General features: G+C 37.0%; 2 protein-coding genes across 3 annotated transcripts in view; one reads left to right on the top strand and one right to left on the bottom strand.

Moving 5' to 3' along the window:
• Nucleotides 1-7,053, top strand: part of UPRT (uracil phosphoribosyltransferase homolog) — a 210,015-nt gene extending 202,962 nt beyond the window's left edge. The window contains exon 8 of the transcript XR_008418216.1: nt 6,973-7,053. The gene's annotated coding sequence lies outside the window, so the exon portion shown is untranslated. The remainder of the gene's footprint in view (nt 1-6,972) is intronic.
• Nucleotides 1-22,451, bottom strand: part of ZDHHC15 (zinc finger DHHC-type palmitoyltransferase 15) — a 188,212-nt gene that overhangs the window by 93,638 nt on the left and 72,123 nt on the right. The window lies entirely within an intron of this gene.

Raw genomic sequence — 22,451 nt, 5'->3', positions numbered from 1 at the left:
TAGAATACTATGCTAAACGAAATAAATCAGTCAAAGGCAAATACCCTATGATTTCACTCATATGTGGAATTTAAGAAACAAAACAAATACACAAAGGGAGAAAAGAGAGAGAGATGCAAATAAAGAAAAAGATTGTTAACTATGGAGAACATGATGGCTATCAGAGGGGAGGTGGGTGGAGGATGGATGAAATAGGGGATGGGGATTAAGGAGTGCAGATGTGATAAGCACAAGGTGCTGTGTGGAAGTGTTGAATCATCATGTTGTACACCTGAAACTACTACTGCATTGCATATTAACTAACCAGAATTTAAAGAAAAACTTAAATGTTCTTCCTCCAAATTTAAGGTAACATACAGTGTAGTAGTGGTTTCAGGAGTAGAATTTAGTGATTCATCACCTACATATAACACATAGTACTCATCATAACAAATGACCTCCTAATACCCATCACCCACTTAGCCCATTCACCACCCATCTCCTTCCACCGACCGTCAGTTTGTTCTCTAATGCTAAGAGTCTCTTATAGTTTGCCTCCCCCTTTCTTTTTTTTCCTCTTCCCATATGTTCATCTGTTTTGATACTTGGAGACTGAAGAACATCCTAAATTTGAGACTATTGAGCCACATTTAAAATACCTCAGGCTAATTACTGTTAATTTTTTTCTGATGACCTTAAAAGATTTGTCAGTGAGGATGGACTAAATGGCTTATAATTAGAGGACAGCTTAGAGTTTCTGCTCTTAATAAAATTACATTGAGTTTGTTTTTAGAGGTGATAGAGCTTCCTTTTTGAAAATTTAGTATTAAGATTTGGGATATAAACATGTTTTGTTATGTGTATAATACTATCCTTTCCTTTCCTGAGATTAGCTTCTGCAAATCCTTAACCAATTGCAATAATTTGTAGGAAAGAAAATGCCATGAAAACACCTTACGTTTTTTCCTCTTTATTTTCAAAATGCTTTTGGTGCTTTGGTTAGACTTCTTTGCTGATTTTTTTTTTTTTGTACCCAGAACTCATCTGATCATAGCTTTTTCTAAACTTAAAAAAAATTTAAGGATAGGATCCCATTTTTAATGAACTTAAGTAGCAAAACCACTATTTTTTTTCATTCCTTTAGGTAATAGCTATTACCAAAGTGAAGGAGCAGATACTATTTAATTTTGTTATATAAAGGAGATATGGTTTGCAGATGAATTGTTTTCTTAATAAAGTTGGCATTACAAGGGATATCAACGTTCACCTGTGCCATCTCTCCAGTTCTAAAATGGTTCTAATCCACTCTAGAATTTTGAAATATGTAATTTGAAATCCTTGATAAAATTTACATTTAATTTTATTTTAAAAACACATTGATGAAAAATTGAAGATGATACAAACAATTGGAAAAATATTTCATGCTCATGGATTGGAAGAATTAATATTGTTAAAATTTCTATACTACCCAAAGCAATTTACAAATTCAATGCAATCTTTATCAAAATACCAATAGCATTTTTCACAGAACTAGAACAAATAATCCTAAAATTTGTATGGAACCACACAAGACCCCAAATACCAAAAGCAATCTTAAGAAAGAAGGACAAATCTGGAAGTACCCCCAATTCCAAATGTCAAGTACTCCAGTATTTAAGATATACTACACAGCTGTAATACTCAAAACAGTATGGTACTGGCACAAAAATAGACATATAGATCACTGGAACTGAATAGAGATGATAGAAACAAACCCACAATTATATGGTCAATTAATCTATGACAAAGACGGCAAGAATATGCAATGAGGAGAGGACAGTCTTTTCATTAAATGGTGCTGGGAGGGGCACCTGGGTAGCTCAACTGGTTAAGCATCCAACTTGATTTTGGCTCAGGTCATGATCTCATGGTTCATGATATCAAGCCCCATACCAGGCTCTACAGTGACAGCAGAGAATCCTTGCTTGGGATTCTCTCTCTCTCTCTCTCTCTGACCCTCCTCCACTTAAGTTTCTCTATCTCTCTCTCTTTCTCTCTCTCAAAAATAAATAAGTATTAAAAAATAAATGGTACTGGGAAAACTGGGTAGCTACATGCAAAAGAATGAAACTAGATACTTTCTTATGCCATGAACAAGAGTAAACTCAAAATGGATTAAAGTCCTAAATGTGAGACCTGAAACTATAAAATTCCTAGAAGAGAACACAGGCAGTAATTTTTCTGGCATCAACTATGCCAACATGTTTCTAGGTATGTTTCCTGAGGCAAGGGAAATAAAAGCAAAAATATACTATTGGGACTACATCAAAATAAAAAAGCTTTTGTACAGTGAAGGAAACCATTAACAAAACAAAAAGGCAAGCTACTAAATGGGAGAAGATATTTGCAAATGATATATATGATAAAGGGCTAATATCTAAAATATATAAAGAACTTAAACATCTCAATACCAGAAAATTTTTTGAAAAGACAATCCAATTTAAAAATGGGCAGAGGAGGGAGGAGCCAAGATGGCGGAACAGCATGGAAGTTTTTTGTGTGTCTCCTGTCCATGAAATACAGCCAGACCAACATTAGACCCTCCTACACAACTAGAAACTGATTGGAGGATTGACAAAACAATCTGCACAACCTGAACCACAGAATTCATCAGGTACACGGTGCAGAGAGGTGAATTTGGGTAGTGAGAAGCTGCAGAGGGTAGGGAACCGCTTTTGCGGACAGAGAGAGGACAGAAATGGGAGTGGGGGAGGATACGGGAAAAGCACCCCTCCCCAAAAGCAGCTGGAGAGAAAGTGGAAAATTGGAAACAGCTGCAGGGACTAAACTAAAAAGGGAGAAAGGAGAAAGGAGAGGGTTTAAATTCCATTAAGACCATAAACAAGGGGAGTGCAAAGGTTGCAACTCTGCAGCTCAATACCTGGTGAAGCTCTGGTGGGAAGGGCAAATCCCCAGGAACAGGGTAGGGTCTGGGAGGTTCTCAGGCCACACGGGGAAAAGCGGTTCCACTGCTGGAAGGACATTTGGTAGAGACTGTTGAAGCCACCTGGTCCCAGCAGACCCCAGAAAACAGCCACATTCGCTGGTGCTGGAATAAGGTCATTAAGGGTGAAGACTGGTGCCAGATGTGTGTTGTGATTTTCCATAATCCCTGAAACGCTGCTGCTACATTGTCTTGCAAACTTTTTCTGGGGCGGGCTGGCACCTGGCCATAGTCTTGGGGCACCGGCAGCAGCAGTGTCCAGCAAGCGTTCCTGGGTGGAGCCGACATTCAGCCATTGCTCAGTGAGACCCTCCTGCAGAGGGGCAGAACGGGTCAAAGCCACACTCCTTTAGAAGTAAGGGGCCGGGGAAAACAGCCACATCTGACACAAAACTTGTACTGTCTGGAGCCTGGTCATGGAGAGTGAAAAAGCGGGGAGTGGACAAAAGCTGAAGACAGAGGATGGGGGCATGATTACTGATCTGGGAGAACAGACTGGGTAGCTGGGTGGCACCATTTTCACTGCTCCTGCGCACGTGCATACACACCTACCAGCACCACAACAATCCACCCCAGTAGGCTAGCAGCGCCATCTAGTGGAGAGCGGAGCTGTTACACTGAGTGCCGCCCAACTGGGCCCACTTCGCTCTTCAAAAACACAAGTCTCACCGCCCGCTTAGTTTATGGACTATAAAGTGCTACATAGACTGACTTCTAGCGGTAAACAAAGTAATTTCAATCCTACTTCAATCTGTTAGGAGGTTCATCTATTCAATTTTATTTCTTTTTTTTCTTTTTCTCTTTGACACTTCTTTTTCTTGAATACAGAAAGAGAAAAAATTCATTTTTACTTTCAATTTCTATTAAAAATATTTTTATTTAAAATATTTCTATATTTTTTGCTTTTATGTAAATTTTTCCAAAATTCTATTTTACTTCCATCATTTTATTTTAGTCTACTACAGTAGACTAAAATTCACTTTTACAGATTTTCAAACGATTTCCTTTTTTAAAATCTTTTTTCTCTTTTTCATTTCTTTTCTCTTTTCTTGAATACAGAAAAAAATTCATATTTATTTTTAATTTTTATTAAAAATATTTTTCTTTTGTTTTTTATACTATATTCTTTACTTTTATGTATAGTTTTTCAAATTCTATTTTGCCCCCATCATCTCATTTTAGTCTACTTCAGTGTATTCATTTTTTCAAATTCTCAAATGATTTCCTTTTTCTCCCCCCCTTTTTTCTTTCTGTAATCTGTCAAACCACTTTCAACACCCATACCAAAACACACCTAGGGTCTAGCATCATCTATTCGATTTCTGTTTGTGTGTATTTTTTAATTTTTAATTTTAATACATTTTTAATTTGAAGTTTTTTATTTCAATTTTTCTACCCCATTAATTCCTTTTCTCCCTTCAAAATGACAAAACTTAAGAATTCACCCCAAAAGAAAAAGCATGAAGAAACGACAGCCAGGGATTCAACCAACACAGATACAAGCAAGATGTCTGAACCAGAATTTAGAATCACAATAATAAGAATACTAGCTGGAGTCGAAAATAGATTACAGAGATAAAAGAACTAAAAAATGGCCAGAATGAAATTAAAAATGCTATAACTGAGCTGCAATCACGGATGGATGCAGCAACAGAAAGGATGGATGAGGCAGAACAGAGATTCAGCGATATGCATGACCAAATTATAGAGAATAATGAAGCAGAAAAAAGAGGGAGATTAAGGCAAAAGAGCACGATTTAAGAATTAGAGAAATCAGTGACTCATTAAAAAGTAATAACATCAGAGTCATAGGGGTCCCAGAGGAGGAAGAGAGAGAAATAGGGGTAGAAGGGTTATGTGAGCAAATCATAGCAGAAAACTTTCCTAACCTGGGGAAAGACACAGACATCAAAATCCAGGAAGCACAGAGGACCCCCAATATATTCAACAAAAACCGACCATCAACAAGGCATATCATAGTCAAATTCACAAAATACTCAGGCAAAGAAAGAATCATGAAAGCAGCAAGGGAAAAGAAGAACCTAACCTACAAGGGAAGACAGATCAGGTTTGCAGCAGACCTATCCACAGAAACTTGGCAGGCCAGAAAGGAGTGGTGGGATATATTCAGTGTGCTGAATCAGAAAAATATGCAGCCAAGAATTCTTTATCCAGCAAGGCTCTCATTCAAAATAGAAGCAGAGATAAAAAGTTTCCCAGACAAGCAAAAATTAAAGGAGTTTGGTGACCATTAAACCATCCCTGGAAGAAATTTTAAGGGGGACTCTCTGAGGGGAGAAAAGGTAAAAATATAAATAAATAAATAAATAAATAAATAAATAAATAAATAAATAAATGCCAAGAGCCACCAAAGATTAGAAAGGACCAGAGAACACCACCAGAAACTCCAACTCTGCAAGCATCATAATGGCAATAAATTCATACCTTTCAGTCCTCGCTCTAAATGTCAATGGACTCAATGCTCCAATCAAAAGACATACGGTAACAGAATGGATAAGAAAACAAGATCCAACTATATGCTGTTTACAAGAGACCCACTTTAGACCTAAAGACACCTTCTGATTGAAAATAAGGGGATGGAGAACCATCTATCATGCCAATGGTCAACAAAAGACAGCCAGAGTAGCCATACTTACATCAGACAATTTAGACTTTAAAATAAAGACTGTATCAAGAGATGCAGAAGGGCATTATATCATAATCAAGGGGTCTATCCACCAAGAAGACCTAACAATTATAAACATTTATGAGCCAAATGTGGCAGCACCCAAATATATAAATTAATTAATCACAAACTCATTGATAGTAATACCATAATAGTTGGAGACTTCAACACCCCGCTCACAGCAATGGACAGATCATCGAATCAAACCATCAACAAGGAAACAATGGCTTTGAATGACACACTGGACCAGATGGACTTAACAGATATATTCAGAACATTTTGTCCTAAAGCAGCAGAATATGCATTCTTCTCCAGTGCACATGGAACGTTGTCCAGAATGGACGATGTACTGGGACACAAGTCAGCCCTAAGTACGTACAAAAAGATCGAGATCATACCGTGCATAATTTCAGACCACAATGCTATGAAACTCGAAATCAACCACAAGAAAAAATTTGGAAAGGTAACAAATACTTGGGGACTGAAGAACATCCTACTAAAGAATGAATGGGCTAACCAAGCAGTTAAAGAGGAAATTAAAAGGTATATGGAAGTCAATGAAAATGATAACACCACAACCCAAAACCTCTGGGATGCAGCAAAGGTGGTCATAAGATGAAAGTATATAGCAATCCAGGCCTTCCTAAAGAAGGAAGAAAGATCTCAGATACACATCCTAAACTTACGCCTTAAGGAGCTGGAAAAAGAACAGCAAATAAAACCCCAAACCAGCAGAAGACAGGAAATAATGAAGATTAGAGTAGAAGTTAATGCTATTGAACCCCCCAAAAAACACAAAACAAAACAAGGAAACAAAAAAAACAACAACAGTAGAACAGATCAATGAAACCAGAAGCTGGTTCTTTGAAAGAATTAACAAAATTGATAAACCACTAGCCAGTTTGATCAAGAAGAAAAAGGAAAGGACCCAAATAAATAAAATAAAGAATGAAAGTGGAGAGATCAAAACCAACAAAGCAGAAAAAAAAACAATAATGAGAGAATATTATAAGCAATTATATGCCAATATAATGGGTAATCTGGAAGAAATGGACAAATTCATAGAAACATATACACTACCAACAGTGAACAGGAAGAAATAGAAAATTTGAACAAACCCATAACCAGTAAGGAAATCAAATTATTAATCAAAACTCTGCCAAAAAACTAGAGTTCAGATGGCTTTCCAAGGGGAGTTCTACCAAAGCTTTAAGGAAGAGTTAACACCTATTCTCTTGAAGCTGTTCCAAAAAATAGAAATGGAAGAAAAACTTCCAAACTCTTTCTATGAAGCCAGCATTACCTTTACCCCCAAACCAGACAGAGACCCCACTAAAAAGAACTATAGACCAATTTCCCTGATGAACATGGATGCAAAAATCCTCAACAATGTACTAGCCAACCGGCTCCAACAATACATTAAAAATTATTCACCACGACCAAGTGGGATTTATACCTGGGATGCAGGGCTGGTTCAATAACCACAAAACAATTAACTTGATGCATCACATCAATAAAAGAAAGGACAAGAACCATATGATCCTCTCAATAGATGCAGAGAAAGCATTTGACAAAATACAGCCTCCTTTCTTTTTCCCCTACATTCCACATATGAATGTATTACGATACGTATGATACGAAATACGATATTTGTCTTTCTCTGACTTATTTCACTTAGCAGAATACATTAGCTCCATCCACATTGTTGCAAAATGCAAGATTTCATTATTTTTTATGGCTGAGTAATATTTACACACACACACACACACACACACACACACACACACACACACCACATCTTCTTTATCCATTCATCAGTCAATGTACATTTGAGCTCTTTCCATAATTTGGCTATTATTGATAATGCTGCTATAAACATCGGGGTGCATGTTCTCCCTCAAATCTGTATTTTTTGTGTCCTTTGGGTAAATACTTAGTAGTGCAATTGCTGGATCACAGGGTAGTTCTGTTTTTAACTTTTTAAGAAACCTCCATGCTGCTTTCCACAGTGGCCACACCAATTTGCATTCCCAGCAACAGTGTAAGAGGATTCCCCTTTCTCAACATCCTTTCAACATCTGTTGTTTCCGTGTTGTTAATTTTAGCCATTCTGATAGGTATGAGGTGGTGTCACATCGTGGTTTTGACTTGTATCTCCCTGATGAGTGATGTTGAGCTCTTTACATGTGTCTCGTAGCCATCTGTATGTCTTCCTTGGAAAAGTGTTCATGTCTTCTGCCCATTTCTTAACTGGATTATTTATTTTTTTAGGTGTTCCGTTTTATAAGTTCTTTATAGATCTTGGACACTAGCCTTTTGTTAGATAGGTCATTTGAAAATACCTTCTCTCATTCTGTAGGTTGCCTTTTAGTTTTGTTGATTGTTTCCTTCACCTCAGAAGCTTTTTATGTTGATGAGGTGCCAATAGTTCATTTTTGCTTTTGTTTCTCTTGCTTCTGGCAACTTATCTAGTAAGAAGTTGCCATGGCCAAGGTCAATAAGGTGGCTGCCTGTGTTGTTCTTTAGGATTTTAAGGATTTTGGTCTTACATTTAGGTCATTCATCCACTTTGAATTCATTTTTGTGTATGGTATAAGAAAGTGTTTCAGTTTCATTCTTCATATTGATTCCAGTATTCCCAACATCATCTGTTGAAGAGGCTGTCTTTTTCCCATTGGATATTCTTTCCTGCTTTGTCAAAGACTAGTGACCATACAGTTGTGGGTCCATTTCTGGGTTTTCTAATCTGTTCCATTGGTCTATGCGTCTATTTTTATGCCAGTACCATACTGTCTTGATCACTACAACTTTGTAATGTAACTTTAAGTATGGAATTGTGGTGCCTCCAGCTTTGCTTTTCTTTTTCAAGATTGCTTTGGCTATTCCGAGTCTTTAATGGTTCCATAGCAATTTTTGGATTGTTTGTTCAAGCTCTGTGAAGAATTGTGTTATTTTGATAGGGATTTCATTAAATGTGTAGATTGCTTTGGTGTTATTTTGATAGGGATTTCATCGAATGTGTAGATTGCTTTTCTATTGTTTCCTGTTTTAGTTTTGACATTTTAACAATGTTTCTTCTTCCAATCCAAGAGCATGGAATTTTTACCATTTTTCGTGTCCTCTTCAATTTGTTTCATAAGTGTTCTATAGTTTTCAGAGTATAGTTTTTTATTTCTTTGGTAAGGCTTAGTCCTGGGTATCTTATGGTTTTTCATGCAATTGTAAATGGGATCAATTCCTTGATATCTTTTTCTGCTGATTCATTTTTGATGTACAGAAATGCAACAGATTTCAGTACATTGATTTCATATCCTGCAACTTTGATGAATTCATGCATTAGTTCTATCAATTTTTGGTGGAGTATTTCAGGTTTTCTAAAGTACCATGTCATAGGTAAATTGTGAAATTTGGACTTCTTCCTTGCTTATCTGGATGTCTTTTATTTATATTTGTTGCCTGATCAGTGAGGCTAAGACTTCCAGTACTATGTTAAATAGTAATGAGAAAAGAAATCCCTGTAACGTTCTTAACCAGAGAGAAAAATCTAAAAATTTCCCCCATTGAGCATGATTATAGTTGTGGGATTTAGTATATGGCCTTTATGATATTGAAGCATGTTCCCTCTATCTCTACTTTGTTGAGGGCTTCTATCAAGAATGGATGTTATATTTTGTCAAGTGGTTTTTCTGCATCTGTTGAGAGGATCATATATTTCTTATCCTTTATTTTATTAGTGTGGTGTACCATGTTGATTGATATGTGAATGTTGAACCACCCCTGCAGCCCAGGAATAAATCCCACTTCATTGTGGTGAAACTTCTTTTAATGTACTGTTGGATTCGATTTGCTAGTATACTGTTGAGAATATTTTTGTATCTATGTTTACCAGGGATACTGGCCTGTAATTCTCTGTCTAGTGGGGTCTTTGGTTTTGGAATGAAGGTAATACTGGCCTCGTTGAATGAATTTGGAAGTTTTCCTTCCATTTCTATTTTTTTGGAACAGTTTGAGAAGAATAAGTATTAACTCCTCTTTAAAATTCCCCTGTGAAACCATCTGGCCCTTGACTTGGTTTTCTTGGGAGATTTTTTTTTTCAAAAACAGACATTGATTAGTTAGGGAGGCAAAATTAAGTTTACCTGTATAAATAAAATAAGGGAAAGAATCCCAGCTATCTAGTTGGTGGTTAAGTTGATGTTGGAAGATTTTGTGAAGATGGAAACCACCATCTGAAACATTGACAATGATCTCAATGACTCACTTGTTGACTCACAAAGCCATTGTTCATGATGAATAACACATTTCTGTCTATAAGCTGTGCATATTCTCCATAAACTTTAGTGAGATAGGACTTAAGTGGGATGGAGCAAACTGTGGTCTTCCTTAGATGCTGAGTATCAACCAAAGTCACTCTTGAACCAACATAGAAAATACTTCATATTTTGGCATTATGTCTCCTCAAAACATGATCACCATCAACCTCAATTGAGTCTGATCAGACAATGAGCCACATCCCAGGTGAGAAGCTGCATCTATGAAGAAACACCTCAATATCACATAGTATGTTATTACATTTTAAATGGGTTCATGTGATTTTTAGACTTCATCATTCCCCATGTATCTGAACTGGAATAGAGGTCATCAATAAAGATGTGACAGCTACTTCAGAGATAGAATTCAACCCCATTAGGCAGTACTGTGGGGATCCCACAGGTCTTGGCATCAGATTGAACTGTAACTAGCATGCCTGGCCTCGTCTTGATCCTCCAGATGAACTGGAGAAAGTGCATAAGGAAGAAGTGGCTCTCCTTTCCTGTGGGGTTTCTACATCAAAAGTTCTTATATATGATATTCTGTGAATCTGTACTCTCTGATCCTATTATCCCCTCATGTGAGTAGGACAGGAAAAAAGAAACTGCAAAACAGTCAGAAAACAACCAATCATGGTAAAAGTGTGTCTTCACATATCAATAACCACTTTCAATGTAAATGGATATCAAAAGACAGAGTGGCTGAATAGATAGGATAAAACAACAATGTTGGGAGATTTTTGATTACTGATTCAATTTCTTTGCCAGTTATGAATCTGTTCAAATTTTCTATTTTTTCCTGTTTTAGTTTTGGTAATTTGTTTCTAGGAATTTGTCCATTTTTTTCCAGACTGCCCAGTTTGTTGGCATATAATTTTTCCTAGCATTCTTTTATAATTGCTAGAATTTCTGGGGTGGGTTGTGATCTCCCCTCTATCATTCATGATTTTATTTACTTGGGTCCTTTCTCTTTTCTTTTCAAGAAGCCTGGCTAGGAGTGTGTCAATTTTATTAATTCTTTCAAACAACCAGCTCTTAGTTTCATTCATCTGTTCTACTGTGTTTTTTCTATATCATTTATTTATGTTCTAATCTTTATTATTTCACTTCTGCTGGCTTTAGATTTTATTTTCTGTCCCTTTTCTAGCTCCTTTAGGTATAAGGTTAGGTTGTGTATTTCATGTCTTTCTTGCTTCTTGTGGGAGAACTGTATTACGATATACTTCCCTCTTAGGACCATCTTTGCTGTATCCCAAAGGTTTTGGACGGTCATGTTTTCATTTTAATTTGTTTCCATGTATTTTTAAATATCTTCTTTAACTTCCTGGTTAGCCTATTAATTCTTTAGTAGGTTGTTCTTTAACCTACATGTATTTGTGGTCTTTCCAATTTTTTTCTTGTTGATTTCAACAAGTTTCATAGTGTTATGGTCTGAAAATATGCATGATATTATCTCAATCATTTTGTATTTGTTGAGGGCTGATTTGTGACCCAGTATATGATCTAGCCTGGAGAATGTTCCATGGGCACTTGAGAGGAATGTGTATTCTGCTTCTTTAGGATGAAAAGTTCTGAATATATCTGTTAAGTCAGTCTGGTTCAGTGTGTCATTGAAAGCCAATGTTTCCTCTTGATTTTCTGCTTTGATGATCTGTCTATTGCTGTAAGTGGGGTATTAAAGTCCTCTACTGTTATTCTGTTATTATCAATGAGTTTCTTTATGTTTGTTATTAATTGATTCATACATTTGCGTCCTTCCAATTTGGGGGCATAAATGCCTAAAATTGTTAGATCTTCTTGATCTAACCCTAAATTATAATATAGTGCTTTTCTTCATGTCTTATTACAGTCTTTGGTTTAAAATCTAGTTTGTCTGATATAAGTATGGCTACTCTGGCTTTCTTTTGGTGTCCATTAGCATGATAGATGGTTCTCCATCCCCTCACTTTCAATCTGCAGATGCCTTTAGGTCTCAAATAGTCTCTTTAAGGCAGCATATAAATGGGTCTTTTTTTATTCATTCTGATACCCTATGTCTTTTGATTGGAGCATTTAGTCTATTTACATTCAAAGTGATTATTGATAGATATGAACTTAGTGCCCTTGTGTTACCTGTAAAGTTGGTGTTTCTGGTGATGTTTTCTGTTCCTTTTTAGTCTTTATTGCTTTTGGTAATTTTCCTCCTCTCAGAGTCCTCTTTAATATTTCTTGCATGGCTGGCTTATTGGTCATGACCTCTTTTAGTTTTTATTTGTCTGAGAAATTCTTTACCTCTCCTTCTATTCTGAATGGCAGCCTTGCTGGATAAAGTATTCTTGGCTGCATATTTTTCCCTTTCAGCACATTGAATATGTCATGGCATTGCCTTTGGCCTACCAAATTTCTGTGGACAGGTCTGCTTTGATCCATATCTCTCTTCTCTTGTAGGTTAAGGGCTTTCTTTCTCTTACTGCTTTCAGGATTCTTTCTTTGTCTGTATTTTGTGAATTTGACTATGTGTCTTGGTGCTGGCTGGCTTTTGTTATGTTTAATAGATTCTTGAATTTTGATGTCTGTTTCCTTCCCCAGATTAGGAAAGTTTTGAGTTATAATTTGTTCAAATAAACCTTCTGCTCCCTTTTCCTTCTCTTCTTCTGGGACTCCTATGATATGAATGCTATAATGCTTTAAGAAGTCACTGAATTTCTAAGTCTACATTTGTGATCTAGAACTTCCTTTCCCTTTTTTCAGTGTCATTATTTTCCATAATTTTATCTTCTCTATCACTGATTCATTCCTCTGCTCTGTCCTTGCTCATTGTCATTGCATCTATTTGGTTTTAAATCTTGGTTTTAGCATTTTTTATTTCAGCCTGATTAGTTTTTAGTTCTTTCATCTCTCTATGGTAAGAGATTCTCTAGTGTGTTCTATGCTTTTCTCAAGCCCAGCTAATATCCTTATGATTAGTGTTTTAAGTCCTGGTTTTGACATCTTACTTGTGTCTGTATTGATTAAAACCCTGGCTATGACCTCTTTCTGTTCCTTCTTTTGGAGTTAATTCCTCTGTCTTGTCATTCTGTCTGGGTCACTGCTTGTGTGTGTGTGTGGGTGTGTGACTGTTAGGAAATCCTGTTGCATTCCTGCTCCTGAGAGTAATGGCTATATTAATAAGAGTTCAAAAAAAAAAAAAAAAAAAGAAGCTGTATCCTATTTCTACTAGAGGTGAAGCTTTGTAGCACTCTATGATCAGATTTTGTGTACACGAGGGGTTTGTGCTGTTCTTCTGGTGGTGGGGCCTGCTGCACTGATTCTTAGGCAGACTTGCCCTAGTGGAGATGCAGGGTGCAGGGGGTGGAGCTTGGTTTAAGCAGCTCTGTCCTCCACTGGGTAGTGCTGTGTTGCTTACTAAACTTGGTCAGGGCTGATGGGAGATAAGGGGGGATGGTATCACCCTGCTCTCTCATCCCCAGAGCAGGGAGTTTGCACCGTCCACTCTTCATTAAGCCCATACAGAAGAGCAAACAATCACCTCTCTCTTGTTCTGGCTTCTGCCAGATCCCTGGCTTCACCCTGCCTGCATCTGAGCTGTCTGCCTGCCAGGTGGTACAGTACTCTGATGTTTTATCTCAGACATGTCACTGGGGTTCAATACTTAGAGATCTGTATGGCTAGACCACCATACAGACCATCTGAGTGAGGGTCTTGCTCAACTGTGGCTGTGTCAGTTTGTCCCAGAAATCAGATGTTCAATCATACAGTAGTTTGGAATTTAGAGTAAAGTGCAGCAAAAAGTTGGTACCAAGGTTTGCTGCCCTTGGCTGGTGTCTTTTTTCCTATGTAAGGCAACAGGGAATACTGGCGCTGCCAGTTCTTTTGTCCCTGGAGAGGCTGTGCCGCCAATCCCAAATGCACTCTGAGCAGGGAAACTGTTTCTCCCTGTGTAACCCAGGGGAATCCTCAGACCATGCGTCCTGCTCCTGGGTCTCTGCCTTCCTTCCCCATTGGAGCACCCCAAAGCCCATCAGGCATGACACTGGTGATGGCATGGACCTCCAAAACTTGAGACTACACTCCACTACTTATAAAAAACCTTGCAATAAATATTTTTAGTGAAGAGACTTTCTTGTGCAATCCCCTGTATGGTCTTTTAGTCTTTCAATCTCTCTCGCTCTCCATGATCAGGGCTCCCTCCCCTTCACAGCACCGGCAGTTCTTTTCTCCTCCAAATCAAATCTCTGCAGCTCCTACCTTGCAACAATGTGGCTGTTTTTCTAACTCTAGTTGTGCAGTTTTGCTCTCTCAGTCCTCAGGTCAATTTCTTAGGTGCTCAAAATGATTTGATATTTAGCTGTTCAAGGGACAAGGCAATTATAGGGTCCCCTTAGTCTTCTGCCATCTTAACTCATACCCCCTCAAAAATGTTTTATCTTAGTTTACATTCTTATCACCTCTTCCTCCAGAGCCTAGCCTTTGTGAAGTGTTATTGGAACTTTTGATCTTAGACGATACTTTAAAATTGTTTATGTGTTATCTTTTGCTATCTTTTTGTTTCTTTGATTTTATACAGGAAAGATTCCATGTCTATCTAAGTTATAAGGGACATTTGCTAACTCCTGTTCTAGAGTATGGAATGGATTATGGAACTTTGGGTTGCAAATAAATCAGGAGAAAAAAAACTCTGTATTTTTACCTTCTCATTGTGCACTTCAAAGGTAATAAATATTTGCAATTTGGTCCTCTTGAATATTGAAAACTAAATTCTTAGTAGTATTTTAAGGGTATTTAATTTTTATTCCAATGATTGAGATTTTAAATTGTTCCAGCTCATACTACCCGTTAACAACTGGTTTAATCATAAAATTGAGAATAGGTGACTCCCATGCCCGTATCCCAATGTTCCACACGAGTTATGAATAGTTTTTTTAAGATGAGTAGAAAATGAGGGATCAAGAGGTTAAATGACTAAGTCAAAGACAATCACTGGATTGGTAGACTATAGACTATGCTATAGATTTTATAAGAATTTTAGAGAACATACACCTGAAGCTAACATAGCATTGTATGTTAATTGTACTGCAATTTAAAAAAGAAAAAAATCTTAAAGAACATAGAGATCTTCTAGTTTAACTTTCTCATTTTACAGAGAAATAACTGAGGCACAGAGAGTATGTGACTTGATTAGGGTTACCTAGAAAAATTATGACAGCAATGCAACCAGAATCCAGGCTTCCTTATTCCCCATCGGAATCTCTTTTCTTTGGAACAGTGGTTCAAAAATTCCAGTGTGCATCAAAATCACTTTGGGAGGTTATTAGAATGCAGATTCCTAAGCTCTACATCAAAGATTCTGAATGAGAAGTTTCAAATGGAGTGCAAGAATCTAGCAACTCCCCCCAAGTGATTCTGAGACAGATGCATCATGGAAAACAGGACCTTAGGGGTCATTTGGTTGTTCAACCTACCATATTGGAAAGTAAGTTCTCCATCATCCCTGGCAGGAAATTTCCACATCTCTGCCACATTTTTCTTTTTTTTCTACATTTATTTATTTTTGAGAAACAGAGAGAGACAGCATGAGCAGGAGAGGGGCAGAGAGAGACGGAGACACAGAATCAGAATCAGAAGCAGGCTCCAGGCTCCGAGCTGTCAGCACAGAGCCCGACGTGGGGCTCGAACCCACGAACCGTGAGATCATGACCTGAGCCGAAGTCAGACGCTTAAACGACTGAGCCACCTAGGCGCCCCTCTGCCACATTTTTCATCCTCCAGTGAGTATTACTGAATTATGGATGGGACCCATGATTCTCAATTTTATGTTTCTCCCTATATATATAATGTTCCTAAGCTATGGTTCCAAATGTGTGGAAGTCCATTCCTTTTCTGCCTTAAAGATGAGAAAATATTTCTTTATAATTAATTAATTAGGTGTGATGCTCTTAGTGAGATTCTATGTTACTAGAATAATAAAAGAGCTTGTGAACAAATACCTGAACTGCCAATACTCATTGACATTGGAATGAAACAGGAAAACATCTTTTTTAACCACATAGGCACTGTAGAGTCTTTTGTTTATCTGGTAGTGATCACAGTCATGTGGCATCAGAAACTGCTGGAGCTATGATTACCACATGAAAGCCAAACACCTTTCAAGTGTTTTTTCCTTCTACCATGTGCAAAAGTTTTCAGGAGAAGCAGAAATCAGCCATAAGGAACACGACCAACTAACTGCCAAAGAAAAATCCACTTAGCATACGGTTTTTCTGAATTTAGTCACTGTGTTCCAATGTCAAAATCTCATTATGGAAGTAGCTCCTGAAATGAGAAAGCCACTTGAATTTTTTTCCTGAAATAATAATTTATAAATACCTTGATAAAAATTAAGGAATCAGAAACCACATGGTGGAAGTAGCATAAAGTTGTTATTAACAACATCTTTTGCCAGAAGGATGCCTTTTCTAGCTGTTGTTCTGGGGAATAATGGAAAATGAGTGTGTGTGTGTGCGTGCACGTGTCTGTATGTGTGCACATACATAAACTTTCTTGGGTAAATAAGAATAAATACACCAGATAAACTTCTCCAAGATTTTATTTTATTAAAAAAAATTAATGGTTATTTATTTTTGGGAGAGAGAGAGAGAATGAGTGGGGGATGGGCAGAGAGAGAGGGATATATTATATATATATATAATATATATTTATATATATTATATATATATTTATATATAATATATATATATATTTAAATATACAGCCCAGAGCCCGACGCGGGGCTCGAACTCACGGACCACAAGATCGTGACTTGAGCTGAAGTCGGACGCTTAACCGACTGAGCCACCCAGGCACCCCTCAACAGTTATTTTCAAGGTTTAGCCAGCTACTCCTTAGGAGTCTCTCTGATGGTAGGATCAAATTCTAGTGCCAACATATGGAATCATATTTTAAAAGAACATTATTATCTTTATTGATATCAACTTCAAATATATCTTTAGTCTATAACAATTCTGGGAGGTAATGAGTTTCATAAGTTTGCCAACCCCTGTGCAAGGCAGGGCTTCCTTTAACTGTCTTAAACTCAGTATTTTTTTTTTAAGTTTCAGAGAGCTTTCCAGTCCTTGTATATTGGAATTGGGTAAACAACACAAAGCTAACAATTTATATAGTCTACATGTGTTTATAAACTTTGAGTATGGGTCAAAGCCTCAGTCCCTCAAAGGTAAGTGGTCTGGAAAAACAGCAGCATCTGAGATAAAGCTTAGGAGGAAGGTTCTGCCTGGGGCTTGGTTACATACAGTGTAAAAGCAGGGAGTGGATGGAAGCTGAAGACAAAGGACAGGTGCTCAATTGCTGATCAGGGAGAATAGAGTTCTCATACTAGAGACTGGGTAGCTGGGTGATGATATTTTCACCCTACTGGGCATGCGCATATGCACCTACAAGTGCCACAACAATCCACCCCAGTAACCTAAGCAGGTCCATCTAGTGGAGAATGGAGCCATTACACTAAGCACCGCCCAACTGGCCTAACCTCACTCTTCAGGAACACAAGTCTCTCCACCTACTTTGGTTATGGACTATAAAGCACTTCACAGATTGACTTCTAGGGGAAAACGAACTAATTTCAACCGTATTTCAGTCTGCTTGTGGTCTATCTATTAAATTTTCTTTTTTTCATTTCTTTTCTTTTTTTGAAAACAGAACAGAAAAAATTATTGTTATTTTCCATTTTTATTAAGCCTTTTCTTTAATTTTTTCTACTATATTTTTTATTTTTGTGTAAATTTTTTCAAATTCTATTTTACTTCCATCATTTCATTTTATTCTACTTCAGTGTATTCATTTTTTCAATTTTTCAAATGATTTCCTTTTTTTCTTTCTTTCCCCTTTTTTCTCTAATTTATCAGCCCCTCTCAACACCCAGACCAAAACAAACCTAGGATCTAGCATCATTTATATGATATTGTGTGTGTGTGTGTTGTTTTTAATTTTTTAATTTTAATTTTTTTACCTCATTAATTCCTCTTCTCCCTTCAAAATAACAAAATGAAGGAATTCACCCCAAAAGAAAGAGCATGAAGAAATAACAGCCAGGGACTTAATCAACACAGATACAAGCAAGGTGTCTGAACCAAAATTTAGAATCACGATAATAAGAATACTAGCTTGAGTCAAAAATAGATTAGAATCCCTTTCTGCAGAGATAAAAGAAGTAAAAGCTAGTCAGGATGAAATAAAAAATGTTATAACTGAGCTGCAATCTTGAACGAATGCCATGGTGGCAAGGATGGAATAGGCAGAGCAGCGAATCAGCAATATAGAGGACAAACTTATGGAGAACAATGAAGCAGATAAAAAGAGTGACACTAAGGCAAAAGACCACGATTTAAGAATTAGAGAAATCAGTGACTCATTAAAAAGGAATAACATCAGAATCATAGGGGTCCCAGAAGAGGAAGAGAGAGAAATAGGGGAAGAAGGGTTATATGAGCAAATCATAGCAGAAAAGTTGCCTAACCTGGGGAAAGACACAGATATCCAGGAGCACAGAGGTCTCCAGCAGATTCAACAAAAACTGACCATCAACAACACATATCATAGTCAAATTCACAAAACACTCAGGCAAGGAAAGAATCATGAAAGCAGCAAAGGAAAAAAAAAGTCCTTAACTTATAAGGAAGACAGATCAGGTTTGCAGCAGATCTATCCGCAGAAACTTGGCAGGCCAGAAATGAGTAATAGGATAGATTCAATGTGCTGAATCAGAAAAATATGAAGCCACAAGTTCTTTCTCCAGCAAGGCTGTCATTCAAAATAGAAGGAGAGATTAAAAGTTTCCCAGACAAACAAATATTAAAGGAGTTCATGAACACTAAACTAGCCCTGCAAGAAATTTTAAAGGGGACTCTCTGAGAGAAAAGTTGAAAAAAGAAACAAATAAAGACCAAAAGAAACAAAGACTAGAAAGGACCAGAAAACACCAGCAGAAACTCCAACTCTACAAACAACATAATGGGAATAAATTCAAATCTTTCAGTGCTCACTCTAAAAACCAATGGACTAAATGCTCTAATCAAAAGACACAGGGTAACAGAATGGATAGGAAAACAAAATCCATGGGTATGGTGTTTAAAAGACACCCACTTTAGACCTAAAGACACCTTCAGATTGTAAGTAAGGGGATGGAGAACCATCTATCATGCTAATGATCAACAAAAGAAAACTGGAGTAACCACACTTATATCAGACAATCTAGACTTTAAAATAAAGACTGTATCAAGAGATGAAGAAGGGCATTATATAATAATTAAGGGGTCTATCCACCAAGAAGACCTAACAATTATAAACGTTTATGCTCCAAATGTGGAGACACCCAAATATATAAGTCAATTAATCACAAACATAAACTCATTGATAAGAATTCCATAATAGTAGGGACTTCAATACCCCACTCACAGCAACAGACAGATCATCGAATCAGAAAATCAACAAGGAAACAATGTCTTTGAATGACACACTGGACCAGATGGACTTAGCAGATATATAGTTCATCCTAAAGCAGCGGAATATACCTTCTTCTCCAGTGCACATGGAATGTTCTCCAAAATAGACCACACCGGGACACAAATCAGCCCTCACCAAGTACAAAAACATTGAGATCATATTGTGCATATTTTTGGACCACAATGCTATGAAATTTGAAATCAACCACAAGAAAACATTTGGAAAGGTAACAAATACTTGGACTCTAAAATACATCCTACTAAAGAATTAATCTGCTAACCAGGAAGTTAAAGAGGAAATTAAAAAGTACATGGAAACCAATGAAAATGATAACACAATAACCCAAAACCTCTGGGATGCATCAAAGGTGGTCATAAGAGGTACATATATAGCAATACAGGCCTTCCTAAAGAAGGAAGAAAAGTCTCAGATACACAACCTAACCTTATACCTTAAAGACCTGGAAAAAGAACAGCAAATAACCCCCCAAATCAGCAGAAGACAGGAAGTAATAATGATTAGAACAGAAATAAATGCTATCCAAACCAAAAAAACAATAGAACAGATCAATGAAAACAGCTGGTTTTCTGAAAGAATTAACAAAGTTGATAAACCACTAGCAATTTTGATCAATAAGAAAAAGAAAAGGACCCAAATAAATAAAGAATGAAACAGGAGAGATCACAACCAACACAGCAGGAAAAAAAACACATTAATAAAAGAATATTATGAGCAATTGTATGCCAATAAAATAGGCAACTGGAGGAAATGGACAAATTTCTAGAAACATATACACTACCAAAACTAAAACAGGAAGAAATACAAAATTTGAACAGACCCATATCCAGTAAAGAAATAGAATTGGCAATCAAAAATCTCCCAAAACACAAGAGTCCAGGGCCAGATGGCTTTCCAGGGGAATTCTCTCGCCACTGTTATTCATTCAACATAGTATTGGAAGTCTTAGCCTCTGCATTCAGAGAACACAAAGAAATAAAAGGCATCCAAATCGGCCAGGAGGAGGTCAAACTTTCACTCTTCTCAGATGTTATGATAGTCTATATGGAAAACCCAAAATATTCCACCCAAAAAAACTGCTAAAACTGATCCATGTTTTCAGCAATTTCACAGGATATAAAATCAACGCACAGAAATTGTTTGCAGTCCTATACACCAACAATGAAGCAACAGAAACAGAAATAAAGGAATCAATCCCATTTACAGTTGCACAAAAAACCATAAAATATGTAGGAATAAGCCTAGAGGTGAAAAATCTATACACTGAAAACTATAGAAAGCTCATGAAAGAAATTGAAGACACAAAAAAAATGCAAAAAGATTCCATGCTCCTGGATAGGAAGAACAAATATTGTTAAAATGGCAATACTACTCAAAGCAATCTACATATTCAAGCAATCCCTATCAAAGTAACACCAGCATTCTTCACAGAGTGAGAACAAATAATCCTAAAATTTGTATGGAACCAGAAAAGACCCCGAATAGCCAAAGAAATCTTGAAAAAGAAAACCAAAGCAGGAGGCATCACAATCCCAGACTTCAAGCGATACTACAAAGCCGTAATCATCAAGACAGTATGGTACTGGCACAAAAACAGACAGTCAATGGAACAGAATAGAGAACCCAGAAATGGACCCACAAACATATGGCCTACTAATCTTTGACAAATCAGAAAAGGATATCCAATGGGTTAAAGACAGTCTCTTCAGCAAGTGATGCTGGGAAAACTGGACAGCGACATGCAGAAGACTAAACCTGGACCCCTTTCTTAGACCATACACAAAAATAAATCCAAAATTGGTGAAAGACCTAAATGTAAGAGAGGAAGCCACTAAAATCCTTGAGGAGAAAGCAGACAAAAAAACTCTTTTATCTTGTCCACAGAAAGTACTTACTCAACACATCTCCAGAGGCAAGGGAAACAAAAGCAAACATGAACTATTGGGACCTCATCAAAATAAAAAGCTTCTGCACAGCGAAGGAAACAATCAGCAAAACTAAAAGGCAACCGACAGAATGGGAGAAGATATTTGCAAATGACATATCATAGAAAGGGTTAGTATCCAAAATCTATAAAGAACTTATCAAACTCAACACCCAAAAAACAAATAATCCAGTAAAGAAATGGGCAAAAGACACGAATCGACACTTCTCCAAAGAAGACATCCAGATGGTGAACATGAAAAAATGCTCACCATCACTCATCATTGGGGAAATACAAATCAAAACAACAAAGAGATACCACCTCACACCTGTTACAGTGATTAACATTAACAACTCAGGCAAGAACAGATGTAGGCGAGGATGCGGAGAGAGGATCTCTTTTGCACTGCTGGTGGGAATGCAGGCTGGTGCAGACACTCTGGAAAACAATATGGAGGTTCCTCAAAAAATTAAAAATAGAACTACCCTACGACCCAACTATGGCACTACTAGGTACTTATCCAAGGGATACAGGTATGCTATTTCGAAGGGACACATGCACCCCAATGTTTATAGCAGCACTATCAACAATAGCCAAATTATGGAAAGGACCCAATGTTCATTGTTGGATGAATGGTAAAGAGGATGTGGTATATATTTATTCAATGGAGTATTACTCAGCAATTAAAAGAATGAAATCTTGTCATTTGCAACTACGTGGATGGAACTAGAGGGTATTATGCTAAGCGAAATTAGTCAGAGAAAGACAAATATCATATGACTTCACTCATTTGAGGACTTTAAGACACAGAGCTGATGAACACAAGGGAAGGGAAGAAAAAATAATATAAAAACAGGGAGTGGGACAAAAGATAAGAAACTCTTAAAAATGGAGAACAGAGAGTTACCAGAAGGGTTGTGGGAGGGGGGATGGGCTAAATGTGTAAGGGGCATTAAGGAATCTACTCCTGAAATCATTGTTGCACTATATGCTAACTAATTTGGATGTAAATTAAAGAAAATTAAATTAAAATAAATGAAAAAGAAAAAGAAAAAGAAAACCAATGCTGGAGGC

Source organism: Panthera pardus, unplaced genomic scaffold (assembly GCF_024362965.1).
Source record: "Panthera pardus isolate Hobbes unplaced genomic scaffold, ASM2436296v1 HiC_scaffold_27, whole genome shotgun sequence".
Classification (NCBI taxonomy): Eukaryota; Metazoa; Chordata; class Mammalia; order Carnivora; family Felidae; genus Panthera; species Panthera pardus.
Note: the sequence above shows the minus strand (reverse complement) of the source record. Positions and strands in the feature narration are given on the sequence as shown.